Source organism: Oryx dammah, unplaced genomic scaffold (genome assembly GCF_014754425.2).
Source record: "Oryx dammah isolate SB20612 unplaced genomic scaffold, SCBI_Odam_1.1 HiC_scaffold_13, whole genome shotgun sequence".
Taxonomy (NCBI): domain Eukaryota; kingdom Metazoa; phylum Chordata; class Mammalia; order Artiodactyla; family Bovidae; genus Oryx; species Oryx dammah.
Window position 1 is genome coordinate 55,207,139 of NW_024070197.1, and position 14,117 is coordinate 55,221,255.

The window sequence follows — 14,117 nt, forward strand, 5'->3', positions numbered from 1 at the left end:
ATTTGGAGTGGAGAGAACCCAGATGCTGGTCCTCATTCTGATTCACCACTTCCTACCTAGAGGGTCTTTTTTTTCATCTGTGCGAGCTCTCCATATTCCAGTGTTCTTGCTCATGAAACTTTGATAACAAACCTAGCTTTTGAAGGTGAAGGTTCTCTAAGGATCACCCCAGGCCCCTGATACGCATGATCCTCTGTCAGTGCCCATTCCCTTATCCCTGTACCTCTTGCCCCTTGAAGAGAGAAAACCATGGTAGAGTCTGGGCTCCAAGTAGAAAGTTCCCAGGGCAGCTAGACTGTGAGAAACATTTTCCAGAGGCCGCAAGGGCTAAGTGAAAAACACACACACACACACATCATCAAAAGGAAAAGGGAAGGGCTTAAGTCCCCAGGGTAAGAGGGAAGGAATGGCTGGTGAATAACTAGGAGGCTCCAGATGAGGCGGGAATGGAGTGGGAGGAGTGTCTGAGGACGTAAGCCCACTGACCATGAAGCAGTGCTCCCACTCTACACAAGGGACAGTCCACTGGGGACCGCCAGGGTACCCAAAGACCCTGCACAGGGCCAGACACCCACTGAGTCACTCCTGTCCCCATATGGGGTGGGCTGAGAGGGACCGTTGAGAGTAGATCTCAGCCCTTCGAGACTCATGACGCAGTAGTGGCCATGCAAACTCAGTCCAGCAAGGTGCTGGGTCAAATGATCTGTGTTGAAAGTCTCTGGGGCTGCTGCTGTTACCCGCGCCATGTGTGAACTAGTGCCTGCTGTGGGTTATCCTATTAATCATTCAGGGACAGAGGCTTGAGGGCTGGTATCACCACATACTGCTCATGTGACTTAAGTTCCCTGAGTCCCCGTTGCTTTGTCTGTAAGTCGAGGCCACCATTACCTTCTTTGTAGGGTTGTTGCAAGGATTAAAAGAAATAACCGATGAAAGAGGCCGGCTCAATGCCTGGACTAGAGCAAGAATGCACAGTTAACGGTATGGTCATGAGGATGAAGCTTGTAGCTTGTAGCTTCTCCAAGACCCTTCGATTTTGTCCAGACCTCTCACCGATAGGTATTTCAAAACCCACCATTGGTAGCTTACTCACATTGGATGAAACCCCTCCCTACCAAGCAGCCCAAGCCAAACATCCTCTGCATTTTAAAAGAATTATCTAGATGGAAATAAAGGAGGTCAACTGAGGTGGGCTTAGATAGAAACAGGAGGAAGGAAGGAAAGAAGGAAGAAAGGACAAATGCCAAGATGCTGAGGTATTAATATTTTGCCAATATGCATGAATATGGCACTGATTTATGGGAAGGTAAAGTTGGAAGAAGCCAAGCAAAGAAACACATGAGGAAAGTGGGGAGGGGGGCGTTAAGAAGCTAAACACATTCCAGGTGAAATGAGTAAATAAATCCCAAGGAAAGAATGAAAATGAGAATTAATCAAGAGGGTGCTGAGCCGTGGCAGTGCCAGCCACAATCAGAGGGCTTCTTAATTGCTTGTCAAAGACCAATGCATCCTGGCAAAATGATCCTCGACTAATGCTGGGACTTTTTTTCCCCTAACCTGGCTTCATTTATCATGATTAGAAAACAAGTCAAAATTGATTTCTGTTTATTTTATAAAGCAAATCCCCAGGGTACCCTTCTTCCCTGTAGGTTTGATCATTTTTAACTTAGAAGGGGAACACCCTCAGAACATGAAGAACGGCATTACACCATATAGGAGGTGAGGACATGTGGGTAGATATAGTTTACGGACTTCATGGAAAATGGCAATTTCAAACTTTCACCAATACCTCAAACCCATCAGCATAAGCCTTCTAGCTCTTTCTTACTCACAAGTAGGCAAATGAGAGGCGATTCAGTGTGAAGAAAATGTCCCATACTTCAGAATCAGACAGATGAGTGTTTGATTCTTAGTTCTACCACCTAACAGCTGTGACCTTGGGTAAGTCACTCAGAAGTTTAGCTCAAATCTCTGAGATTTGAAAATGAGGTTGCTAATACCTCTAAGATTGTCCAGGGGGATCAGAGGTCGAGGATGTGAAAGTTAGCTCAGGAAAACTGCTGTGCAGATGGAAGTGATGGGAGGTGATGTCCTGCAAGTTCAATGAAGCTATCCATTTGGATTCCAAGCTGCATGAGGGCAGGAGCTGTGTCTGTTTTACTCTGAGTTACAGCCTGGCAGTTGGCCCAGGGCTTGGTAGTTGATGTCCAGCTTATCTATTTAACACTCACATTGCACCTAGCATATGCCAAGTTCTGTCTTAAGTGTTTATCAGACACGGATTCCTTTAATCCAATAAATATGTGCTGGCTACATAACTGTTTGTAATTGAAGAAAGATATTTAGGCACTATGCCCCAAACAGTGTGCCTCCTTGGGGAGGAAATCATTCTAGAGCCTAGAGATTAACAGGTAGATTTATTCATTCTTTGATCCATACATTCCGCTGTTCACCCATGCACTCATTTGTTCAAAAATACTTATATTTTGTTTTACACTGCTGGCTGGCCCACTATCACCATGCCAGATAAAACACAGGGTCAGCATGTCCTCACCCCTGCTCCCCGGCCACCCAAGAACGTCATTTATTCATTTACACACATACACACATACACACACACACACACACTCCCCACTGGGCAAATCCTCCATGTCCCACCAAGCTTTTATTTTCGGTTAAATCATATTTGAACAATTGCAAGGAGATTTCTAACTTGGGGTCCTTGCTTCACTTGCAAACAAACTGAGACAAGAATAAGACAATGTCAACAGAAGGTCAAAAAGTGTTTTTCTCCTATGCAGACGTTTTAATTTTCCAAAATTGTGTTTTGTGTTTAATTCTCCAAGACTGTGTTCTTGTTCTGGAGGTATAATCACAGCAAAAAAGAAAAAAAAACCTCAACATATACCTTGACCATGTGAAGCAATCTTATGAGGGGCATTCGTGTGGTCGCCAAGTGCCTAGAGGTCTCCCTCGGCATTCTGGCTGCTGGACCATTCTCATAAGCATTTCCTTGATCTGAAAAGGCCTCATTCTTGGGATTTAGTGTTTAAGACTTCCCTGCTCCTTTTGGTTTATGCTTAATCCTAACAATTAATTCTGAGCCTCCTGGCTGGGGAAGTTTCTGCTGTAGAATTTCCTGGCATTTACCCAGCCACAGAGGAGGTGATTGATGCCTTCCTCACTCTTCTGCACAAAAGCCGAAAGCCTGCACAGAAATATCACCTGCCTCAGCGCTGGCCTCTCCCAGTCTCACCTCTTGACCCACACTCTTGATTTCATCCCTCATGTCTCCTTGGGGACGTTGCTCCATCAATTATCCTTCCGTTCTCTCCCATCTTCAATCACTTCCTCTCTACTGGCTACTTCCTGGCAGCTTACAAACATGTTTAAGTCTTATTTATTCTAGAAAACTAAAAAAAAAAAAAAATCCTCTTTTCAATTCTACCCACCTCTGAAGTTATTTCCCTATCTCTTACCTTCCCTAGACAGCCAAGCTTTTTGATAGAATTCACTCCCCATCTGTCTTCTCTATATCATCACCTGTATACTCCTTGAACCAGGGCAAACTGCCTTGTGGCTTCATCAATTCGCTGACGCTTTTGCAGTACAGATCATCAATATCCAAGTAAAACTCATCTCCACGGTTTATTCTGCTTGTCCTGTCTGTGGCATATCATTTCCTCTTACGGTCAGTCACTTACGTTCTCTTCACAGTGAGTATCCAGTCATGCTTTAGGTCTGCCCTCCTGGTTTTTCTCATCCATTGGGAACAAAGATATTGGTGAAAGTGGTGAAAGCGATGAGTAACAGTGGCACTCTGAGGCTGGGTAAACTTCAGACCTGACTGAAGTTTTTGTTTTTGTTTTTGTGTTTTTCTGGTGGTGTTGGCATTTAAAACAGGAATGGATAGAACTCCATGATCTCAAAGGGACTCAGGATAAAGCACTCTTGGCAGAGGGAAGGACAGGTGCAAAGGCAGTGGGCGTGGGAAAAAACATGACATGTTGGGGGAAGCTGAGGCAGGGCTATGTTTCTGGGCCAGAGGGGAGATGCAAAATGAGAAGGGAGAGTTAGGGAAGGGGCCGATCACGTGGACCATGTTACAGGTTCTAACCTTCCCTCCCAGGCAATGGGGAACTCTGGTGACCTTCAGCACTTACAGTCATTTGCACACAGTCCTTATCCAGAATACCATGTGCCAGAAAATAGTGGGACCAGTAAGAGCAAGTAAATGGAAAGAGAAATCTGGCTCCTTCTCAACTCAACTTATGCTGAAAACATTAACAGTTCAGCCTGCTTTGGTAAGTTCATGCCCTACCAAAGGAATGGTACCAAAGTAAAAGGAATGTTGTGACATACCGATAAATATGTACATGGTCTCTTCCCTGGCTCCTGACGCAGAGCTCTAGAACCCTTATAATTTCCTGAGTGATGAAGGTGATAGAAGGGTCTCACATGGAGCTCCTAAATTCTTTGAAATTTCCTGGGTAAGAGGAGCATCTTTCATTCTAATGAGGTGACTCTCGGTGGGCTTCTCAGTAACTTCTGGATGGGACTGGGTCAGAAAGATCGAGTCATAATTAGAAGATTAGGAGGTCCAGTCCCACCCTTCCATCCTCTGGGAAGGGGGGTGGATCTAGAAATTGGTCATGCCTATGTGGTGTGACCTTCATAAAGGTCCCTGAGTAAGGGATGTGGAGGGCGTCTGGCTTGGTGTACATCTTCATCTACCAGGAGGATGGTGCACGCCAACCCCATGGGGACAGAGCTCCTGCGCTCGGGACACTTCACAACCTCACACTCGGTACCACTTCATCTGACTGTTCATCTGATCCTCTATAACATCCTTTATAATAAACCAGTAAAAAATAAAGTATCTCCCTGAGTCCCATGATAGCAAATTATCAAATCTGGTTAGCGGATTGTGCAGTTTCTTGATTTGTAGCCAAGTCAGAGAGAAGTGGGGGTCACCTGGGGACCCACTACTTCTGATGGCCATCTGAGGTGGGGGCAGTCTTGTGCGACTGAGGTCCTAACCTGTGCGGTCTGCTCTACCCTCAGGTAGTTGGTGTATGAGCTGAATAAAGTTGTAGGACACCCAGTTGATGTCCAGAAGTTTGGAAATTGCTTGGTGCGGAAAACCCACACATTTGGTGTCATGAGCGTTGTGAGTAGAGAAACGGTTTCCTTTTAAATGGATTCACACCAAATGGGTCAGTTGAGACGGGAATGCATCTGCGTTTCACTTCATGACTATCATTTGATGTACATATGCTGACGATAAACTATAAGATCAAACCTGCAGACACACTCCAGGACACACACACACGCCACCCACCTGCAGGCATTGCCTCATTTATTCTTGAGCCCCTAAATTAGAGCTTGTACTAGATAATAAAATAGACAGGATATTCGTTATCATCAAACAAATATGAAACTAAGCTTTAGATAACATACGGATTCCAAAAGTTAAGTGCTATTTTATGGTACCTTTCAATTTAGAAGTGCATTGCAGATAAAACATGGCTTTGGTGTAAACCATTGATGTATTGTGTTGTTAAGATCAATGAATTATTAAAAGGATAATCTTTTAAACACCAAGAAATTGTCTTCTAGTGTACTCTAGGGGCTGTGGGTAAATGCATTACACATACAAATTCACCACTGCATTGGCTGTAATTTATACAAACTGCCAAGCACCCACCTGACATCACAGAGCCCTGATTCTTCCCCCACCCACTCAGTTAATGTGAGACCTTGGGCACAGAGCGTGGAGTAAGGAAGGGATCTCTGCATTAGCACCCTGACCCTCTATTTCTGTAGATGATGGAAGGGTGCACAGTGAGGGCCACCAGCTTGCCTTGTGAGGGAGGTCCTGACCCTGTGCTCTCTAGGGACACTCTGTATATGGGTCCCATCACGAATCTCCTCAATTGCAGAGACTCATCTCATCCAAGGTTTCACACCTTCCCCAGGTGGCGCACGTCCTAATTCTGGCTGAAGCCAAGGGCACTCGTTAATGAACAAGCAATTTACTAAACATGCTAGCTTCCAATTCAGAGTCTATTTCCCAGGGAACCCAACTTGAGACAAGAGTCTTGTCTAGGATCTCAGCTCCAAATTGCTGGATGTAGTGTTCATCTTCAGTTCCCCACACTTTAGTCTCTATGGCGCCATCCACCTGGAATGCCAAATCCAGCCCCCTCGTCCAGGACAGTTCAAATGTCCCGTCTCTGCAGACATCTCCACGGTCATTTGCTTCTTGCTCTGGGCTCCCATAGCCCTCTGTGCTAGTAAACCACTTGTCTTTACTGTTCAACCGACCACCAGTGTCCAAGAGACTCATAACATGGCCAAATGTGCATTTTTCACTGCTTAATAGCTATGATTAAAATGTATTAATAAAAAGAAACAGGTGGGATTAATTTTAATAATATATTTTATTTAACTTTATGCTGCTGCTGCTGCTACTGCTAAGTTGCTTCAGTCGTGTCCGACTCTGTGTGACTCCATAGACGGCAGCCCACCAGGCTCCCCCATCCCCGGGATTCTCCGGGCAAGAACAGTGGAGCGGGTTGCCATTTCCTTCTCCAATGCATGAAAGTGAAAAGTGAAAGGGAAGTCGCTCAGTCGTGTCCGACTCTTAGCGACCCCATGGACTGCAGCCTACCAGGCTCCTCCGCCCATGGGATTTTCCAGGCAAGAGTAGTGGAGTGGGTTGCCATTGCCTTCTCTGATTTAACTTTATATATAGCCCCAAATGATCATATGTAATCGGCATAAAAACTGTCCATGAGATTTTTTTTTAAACTACTTCTTCCACGCTCTTTGAAATCCAGGGTGTATTTTATACTCACACCACAGCTCAGTTTAGGCTAGAACATACCAAGTGCTTAACAGCCCTATGGAGCTTACTGAACTGGGTGGTGCAGACAGTGAGTGCCTCAAAGACAGACAGATTAAAACTTAGCCCATGGACTGGCATGCAGAGGCCTTTGATAAACATTTACTGAATGAATGAACAGGTAAATGAATGGCCAAGGATGAGCAAGCGAATGAAAGAATGATGCAGATTTATCAATGAACATCATGGTTACCCTGGCCCAGGCGTGGGATTCATGTCTACACTCCCGCTCTTTGGTATTTTGGGGACCGCCCACTGCAGTGCAGTGGATCTCTTGGCCCCTATATCCCCTCTACATTAATAATGTACAGCATTACAGCTGCGGGTCTAGACTCTAAGTGTTAACTTATGAAACAGATCTCTGCTGTGTAGCAGCTCCTGAGATGGGCAAGTTACTTAACCTATTTGGAGTCTCATTCTCCCCAGCTATGAAAGGAGAATGGATAATAATGTCGCATAGTGTTGCTATGAGAACCAAGTAAGGCATTGCAGTGAGTGGCTTGTATGTAATAGGTGCTCAGTAGAAAGGTAGATAGCTAAGCCAAAGACTGAAAACTTTGAAGAAGAGGCAGGTATAAACATAGCATGAGGGGAAAATGCTTTTCTCCCTGTGTTCCTTCCTCATTCATGGAACTAATATTTTGTATGCACCTCTGTGATAGCCATGAAGATGTATCCCTCAGAGGCTTAACTGAAGGGCATAGTTCGATCAACAACTAGCTGTTATGTATTGAAATCCATCACCACATTTCTTACCGTGGCCATGCTTCCGCATGCTGCTCCTCAACCAGGACATCAAGCAGTGGCATTCCTGGGGGGGCCCACCAGTCCTTGCATGGGAAGTTTGGGCTCAGGGCCCTCCAACAGCATTGCTGTACTTCCACCCAGGCTTTCTTCCTTCCTCCTCTGCTTTACTCAGGGTCAGACCCCACCAGCCTTCCAGCTCTGTCCTCGTTTTCTCTGTGTCTCTTCTTGTAAGGGCACTAATCCCACCATGGGGGTGGCACCTTCATGACCCAATTTTCTCCCAAGGCCCTCTCAGGTTGGAGATTAGGGCTTCCACATTTGAGGGTTGGAGGGTCACATTCAGTCCATATCAATTACCCACAAAAAAATTTATGTTATCCTAATATCATTTCAAAATTAACCATAAATTAATCACTTTGTACTTTATGATTATTAGAAAATCATTACTTAATTCAGTACACATTCCATCTTTGTTTACTTTGCAATCACTTATATTGGAGTGAAGGTTGATCATGTGGTAAATATTTCATGCCATTACTTAGGCCACATTAAAGTTGCTGTATCTATTTTTGCATTTCTCCTATTTTAAGCTGCATCTGTCAAAACTGCTGATGCCAACACATATGTATTTGTGTGATTCTGTAACATATTAAAAACTGAGATTTTCCTCTGAATATCTAATCGGCTCGCGTGATGGTGAGGTTTATGTGTTTGGGTCTACTCGTTTGTTTGTTTTCAATCTATGATGACTAATTTACATGGAACTCAGGGATCACAGTTGTCCACGATTAGAATTGCAATGACTTCGCTGTCTGGTTTCCATTTTTTCCCTTGTCAATGAGGACACATCCCTGAGACCATTGTCAGGCAAATATTCAGTATTAAGTTACTGTCTGCAGCTCAAAAATTTTACAGACTTGGTCTTGGAGAGCCAAATGTGGAGATGTGTTTTAGCAATTACTTTATTAAACTCAATATCTGTGAAAAATAATTATCACATTTGACACTGGTGTAAAATGCCAACATTCTAAATAAAAAGAGCTGAAGGGTTACTAGACCCAAATTCCCTGAACTGCCTGAATGCTTTTAGTAATTTGGAAAACTCAGTCAACAGTCTGTCACGAAAAAAAAAAAAAAAAAAAAGTTGTACTGAGTATTTCAATTAGCTGTTTTCCTAGTTATTTTTAATTAAATGCTAAATGACAGAACAACTTGTAGAGGTTCTGTAATACTTTTAGACATTCCACCCCAAACTCCCTTCTGGTATGTAATAAAGTAATGAGGCAATAATTTGTACACTGAAATGACTGTTTTTCCCTTCAAAGTGGACATCTAGTGACTCACTTAACTAGCCAGACTTATTTGCCAAAAGTATTTTTAGTGTCCTCCATAAGAACTGTGTTCAGAGGAGACAACTCACCCCTTTTGAGTAAGCTTTATGAAGGAAAATCTTTGCCCATGGAAACTGGATTTGATTTTTGAAACAGTCAAATGTCACCCAGAACAAATCTTGCTGAATAAGCTGAGTGAGACCAGGGTGCATGGGTGTGCATGCCTTAAAGTTGCATACATATGAGAAAAATTAATATATATATGTATGTGTGCTTAGTTGCTCAGTCATGTCCAGCTCTTTGTGACCCCAAGGACTGTAGCCCACCAGATTCCTCTGTTCATGGGGATTCTCCAGGCAAGAATACTGGAGTGGGTTGGCATGACCTCCTCCAGGGGATCTACATATATAATAACAGCTAATTCTTATTGAGTGCTGTCTGTACTTACTACTGTCCTAAACATCATATGGTGTTAATACATTTAATCCTCATGACAATCTTAGCAGGAAATATCATCATTTTACACACTAGGAAGCTGAAGCACAGAAAGGTTAAGTAACTTGTCCAAGGTCACAGAGCTCTGAGTTGATAGTTACGAACAAGGAGTCAAAACTGTACTGAGCAACAGAAGTGTTCTCAAAGCTTTCCTTTCCTCATAGGTATAATAAAGATGAATGATAAGCTAGCTTTAAGAAGCATTCATACATGCAATATATACATACATTCTTGCTAACCCATAGTATTTCTAAGTCACTCAATTTTGAGTGGAATGCTATTTTGTTTGATCATGTGGGAACCTAAGAGCTTCCTTGCTGGCTCAGATGGTAAAGAATCCACGTGCAATGCAGGAGACCTGGGTTCAATCCCCAGATTGGGGCGATCCCCTGAAGAAAGGAATGGTTACTCATTCCATTATTCTTGCCTGGAGAATCCCATAGACAGAGGAGCCCAGTGGGCTATAGTCCATGGGGCCACAAATAGTTGGATACAAGGGAGCAACTAACAAGTTACGAAAGGGAACCTAAAGTGTGGCCAGTTCTGTCAGCCAATACTACAAGAATAAGGGTAACCCATTACCTGTTCACCCATGGTCACTGGTCTTCACAATCACAACACATAATTCTCTGTACCATGACTACTCCGGGTCCTCCTAGAATGTTATTTTCGGATCCCCGAATGATAACAAGTGATAAGTGCATGAGCAGCAGAGGGACAGTGGAGCCATCTACTTGATACAGGGGATCCTCTCAACAATCCAAGGCATATGACCAACGAAATTTAGTATTTTCAACAGTGTATTGAATTCTTAAGGCGCTGAATGCAGGGAAACCTAAGATGGCTACAGTCCCTGAACCTTAGCCTTGTAGAGGTGCCCATGGCTCTAGGACAGAGTTTTCCAAAATGTGTTCTTTATTTCTCTACCTTCTGATGGCAGTGGGAGTTGTTTGTTTTTTTTTTAAACGGGGAATTCTGGGTTCAAAAACACCTGCTTCTTTCTTGGGGGCCCTCTTCGACATCTGGGAAATTGAGAACCCCCACGAGAGGGGCACAGGTTTTCCACATGCTGGAACTCAGCTCACTCAGAGCCTCTGACAGGAGGGGCTCCATCATGGGTGAGAGCCGTGCAAGACGCTGTGCTCTGGGGGCAGCGTGAAGGGAGTCCTGAGATTAAAAAAAAAAAAAAAAAAACTGAGTGGTAACAATACAAACAGGCTATCAGAAGCTCTCCTCTATGAGTCAACATCATAATCACATAAACTTCCTGGGCTCCAGGTGCCTGCCCTCCAGATGGAGATAAGAGCCTTGACCCAGCCACGTTTGAAGTTTCCACGAAGACTCAGCCCCTTTCAGAATGCCATTTATTTTACTCTTTGCAAAGAACAGGTCCATCTGTCGATGACCCACAGCTGAGATCTCAGATTCCAATGAGGTACTAGTGCAGCTGACTCAGAGAGCCCTCTTCAGTTATTTATTTCCAACTCTAAGTTGGTGATGGACAGGGAGGCCTGGCACGATGCAGTCCATGGGATCACAAAGTGTCAGACACGACTGAGCAACTGAACTGAACAGAACTGAACAAAGGCACAATTAAGAAACAAGTTTAAGATGGTCATTGAGTCCTGGGCCTCCCAAGGAGGCCAAGACTAGAAGTGCTGCTGGGACCAAAGTCACACTTGGCACTGAGGGGTCTGGGTCTTCCATCCTGTGCAAAGGCCCGCCCCAGACAATCAGATCTCTGGATGACTCTTGGTCAGGTCTTCTGCCCTGAGCGTCTCTCTGGAACCAGGCTCTTGGGTCATTAATTATCCACCTTAACTGTGATCTCTTCCTGTCTGTCTATATTAAGATTCTGAAAAAATGACCCTCTGTGCCTGAAACCAGCATCCAGTGGTCAGTATCTCCAGAATCACAAAGACTGGGAGACTTATTGGAAATGTACTGAAATGCTAACGGCTTATATTTTGGAGCCAGTTTAATGTGATGTATCATTGAATCTGTGGAGGGTCAAGTACACAAAAAAACAAAGAACTGGGAGGCAGTATCCCAGATGCATTTACATTTTAAATAAATTTCCTATGGAGCTCTGCAGCCTAGACCATATCCCCAGGAGGAGTCTTCCCTCTCTTGAATGTGCCTCTCTGTGAAGTCTCCCACTAGAAATTCTTTACATCAATCTGGCCCTTGATTTGTGTATTTTAATTTGGAAGAAAAAGACTTTAAAATTGAACTACTTTTTAAAAAGACACACCAGATTATTTTTTGTCTAGAGCAATATTTAAATATAGACAAAAGCCTCTCTATCAGTGTACCTCTTATGATAGAACATACAGCAGAAAAGTAGGTGAGGTCTCAATTCTAAAGGTTAAGGTACAGAAGCATCATTTCAGCAACAGTTTTATCCTATGGATACTGTGAACCAAAGACCTGGAAACATCTTCCTCTTTGTCTTGGCTGTTAATGAGTTTCCAAATTTACATCTCTAGTGTCTGTATGCGATAGACAGAATGGGTGCCAATGTGCCCTAACTTCATCCTGGTTTCCCAGTTGCATTTTTCACTCCACTCCACTGAAAGTGAGTCACCCTCATTCATTTGTGAAACCAGGAAAACTGAGTGGGAGGGAGAGAGAAGCACAAGTTTCCCTAACCAAGAGTGCTGAGGTTAATTTCATGTATAAATCAATCCAGAATTATTCAGGATTAGAAACATGATGACATTTAAATATCAGAGGGAATTTTTCAAACAAAAGAAAGTGATATTTTCTGTGGGAATTATTTTCGGTGATTGAGCACGATATTAAGGAGAATCACCACCTAAAAAGTGACTCTCATTCATATGAGAATATTTCACACAAGTAGCTTATCCAAATGGTCAACCACAATAACGATCAGACCCCAAGGGGGTAAATAAAGCAAATAGTTAGCTCAGAAAATCTATTAAAGCTCAGGAAATGTATTAAAGGCACAGGATCTTACACCACCTCCACCGAAGGTAGAGTAACAGACTTGGTGAATAGAAGGCTGATCCCCACACCCCGCCCCAGCTTTCTTGAGACAAACGCTTTGTAACAGACCACAGGACAGAAAATGGACAACTACTGAACCTAGAAGACAGAGGCAAATTGCAATGGTTTGTTTATTTGGCTAAGTTTACATTTCAAAGGTCTTTACACTTCAGGGTAGTTAAATGCCGTGTTTCAGTGCTGCTGCTGACCAAAGCCACGCAAGATCCTCATTTAGGCAGGAACGTGTTTGAGACTCACATGTGGTAGGAACCACAGGACTTTCCCAGTGGGCAGGAACCACCATGGAGACCACCCAGGCTGGGCAGGAAGGGTCTGCTAGAGCAGCCTGCATGGAGAAGCCCTTCTCTCCAGCTAACTAGGGAGAAGGTAGTCATGGAGCAGCCATGCCTGTCAGAGGCAATGAGGACAGAGTTATGTGCCTGCCCATTATTAGCCATTTCATTTCTGGCCCAATCCCCTCATTTGACTGAGAAGGAAATTGAAATAGTCAGAGAAGGATCTGATGGAAGTCACCTGGGTCCCCTGGCCCCCAGTCTAGAGTCTTCCCTATAGTCCCTGCCTCGGCCAGATCAAAAGTTTGTGTCTTTTAGCTTCTAGTTTTCACGAAGCTGTCTATGAAAAGGGCAGTCTGTAATGAGGCAGTGTAGGCGCCAGTCTGATTAACCTTCCAGTGATAAGGCCATGAAGAATACAGATAGGCAGGCCCTGCGCAGCACAGGGGTCATTTTCCAAAAAGTCTTTAGGTGCTTTTTGAAATCTGGGTCTCAGAAAAAGAATGTCTTGGGTGGTTAACTAAAGAGACAAAAACAAACAAGCCCCACCAAGATCAGCAAGCCAAATATCTGACTTACCGCCCTTTCAGCTAAAATCATACTTCCCTGCAATAATGATGTATCAAAGGGAAACTGCTGAGGTTCAGAAATACAGTTCAGGGGCCAGAACCAGAGTTTGCCTGCCAGGATAGGGACTTACCATGGTTTTAAGTCATCCTTGACTTGAGGATGCTGTGAGTGGCTCAGGTCCCCTGCTGGATTAAGGCCCTTGGACCATTCTTGTCACATTCTTGTCATCTTCCCAGGTGTTTTCTGCCCAGGGCCTTCTCACAGTTGGGACTGTCTGGGGTGCGGAAAGCAAAGGTCGTCCTCCAAGGAATTACCCACCTAATCACCCCACAGCCACAAAGTGTTGAAGGTTCATTCCTGTCAATAGCAATAAGCTAAAATGTATTCTCCTCCCATGCCATTCCCTTTACAATTCTTTTCTCTTACTTGGACCAGGAGCCAGCAAACTATGCCCATGGACCAACCTGGACCTCTGCCTGTTTTTCTAAGTAAAATGTTATTGGAACTCAGCCAAGTGTGTCCTTTACTTGGTGTCTACTGCAGCTGTCTTAGCATACCAGGGCAGAGCAGAGTAGCCACAGCACATGTGGCGTGGTCTTTAAAGCCAATACACGGACGATCCGGCCCTTTAGAGAAATGCCTGCCGACTTCGGTGTCAGACCATTAGAGGACATAAATCTTTGAGCACAAGTCTAAAGTGATTTTTCCACATATTAAAGGGAAGTCTTTTGGTAGGTTCTTCACCATATTTTGAGGGAGGCTTCT

At 44.0% G+C, this 14,117-nt stretch overlaps 1 protein-coding gene across 2 annotated transcripts in view; it reads right to left on the minus strand.

The window, feature by feature from the left end:
- CDH13 (cadherin 13) overlaps positions 1-14,117 on the minus strand; it is a 1,016,268-nt gene that overhangs the window by 762,092 nt on the left and 240,059 nt on the right. The window contains exon 1 of one of the 2 annotated variants that reach the window (XM_040254059.1): positions 13,483-13,732. The exons of the other annotated variant lie outside the window; for it this stretch is intronic. The gene's annotated coding sequence lies outside the window, so the exon portion shown is untranslated. Of the gene's footprint in view, positions 1-13,482; positions 13,733-14,117 lie in introns of those variants that run through there. 2 annotated transcript variants of the gene reach the window in all.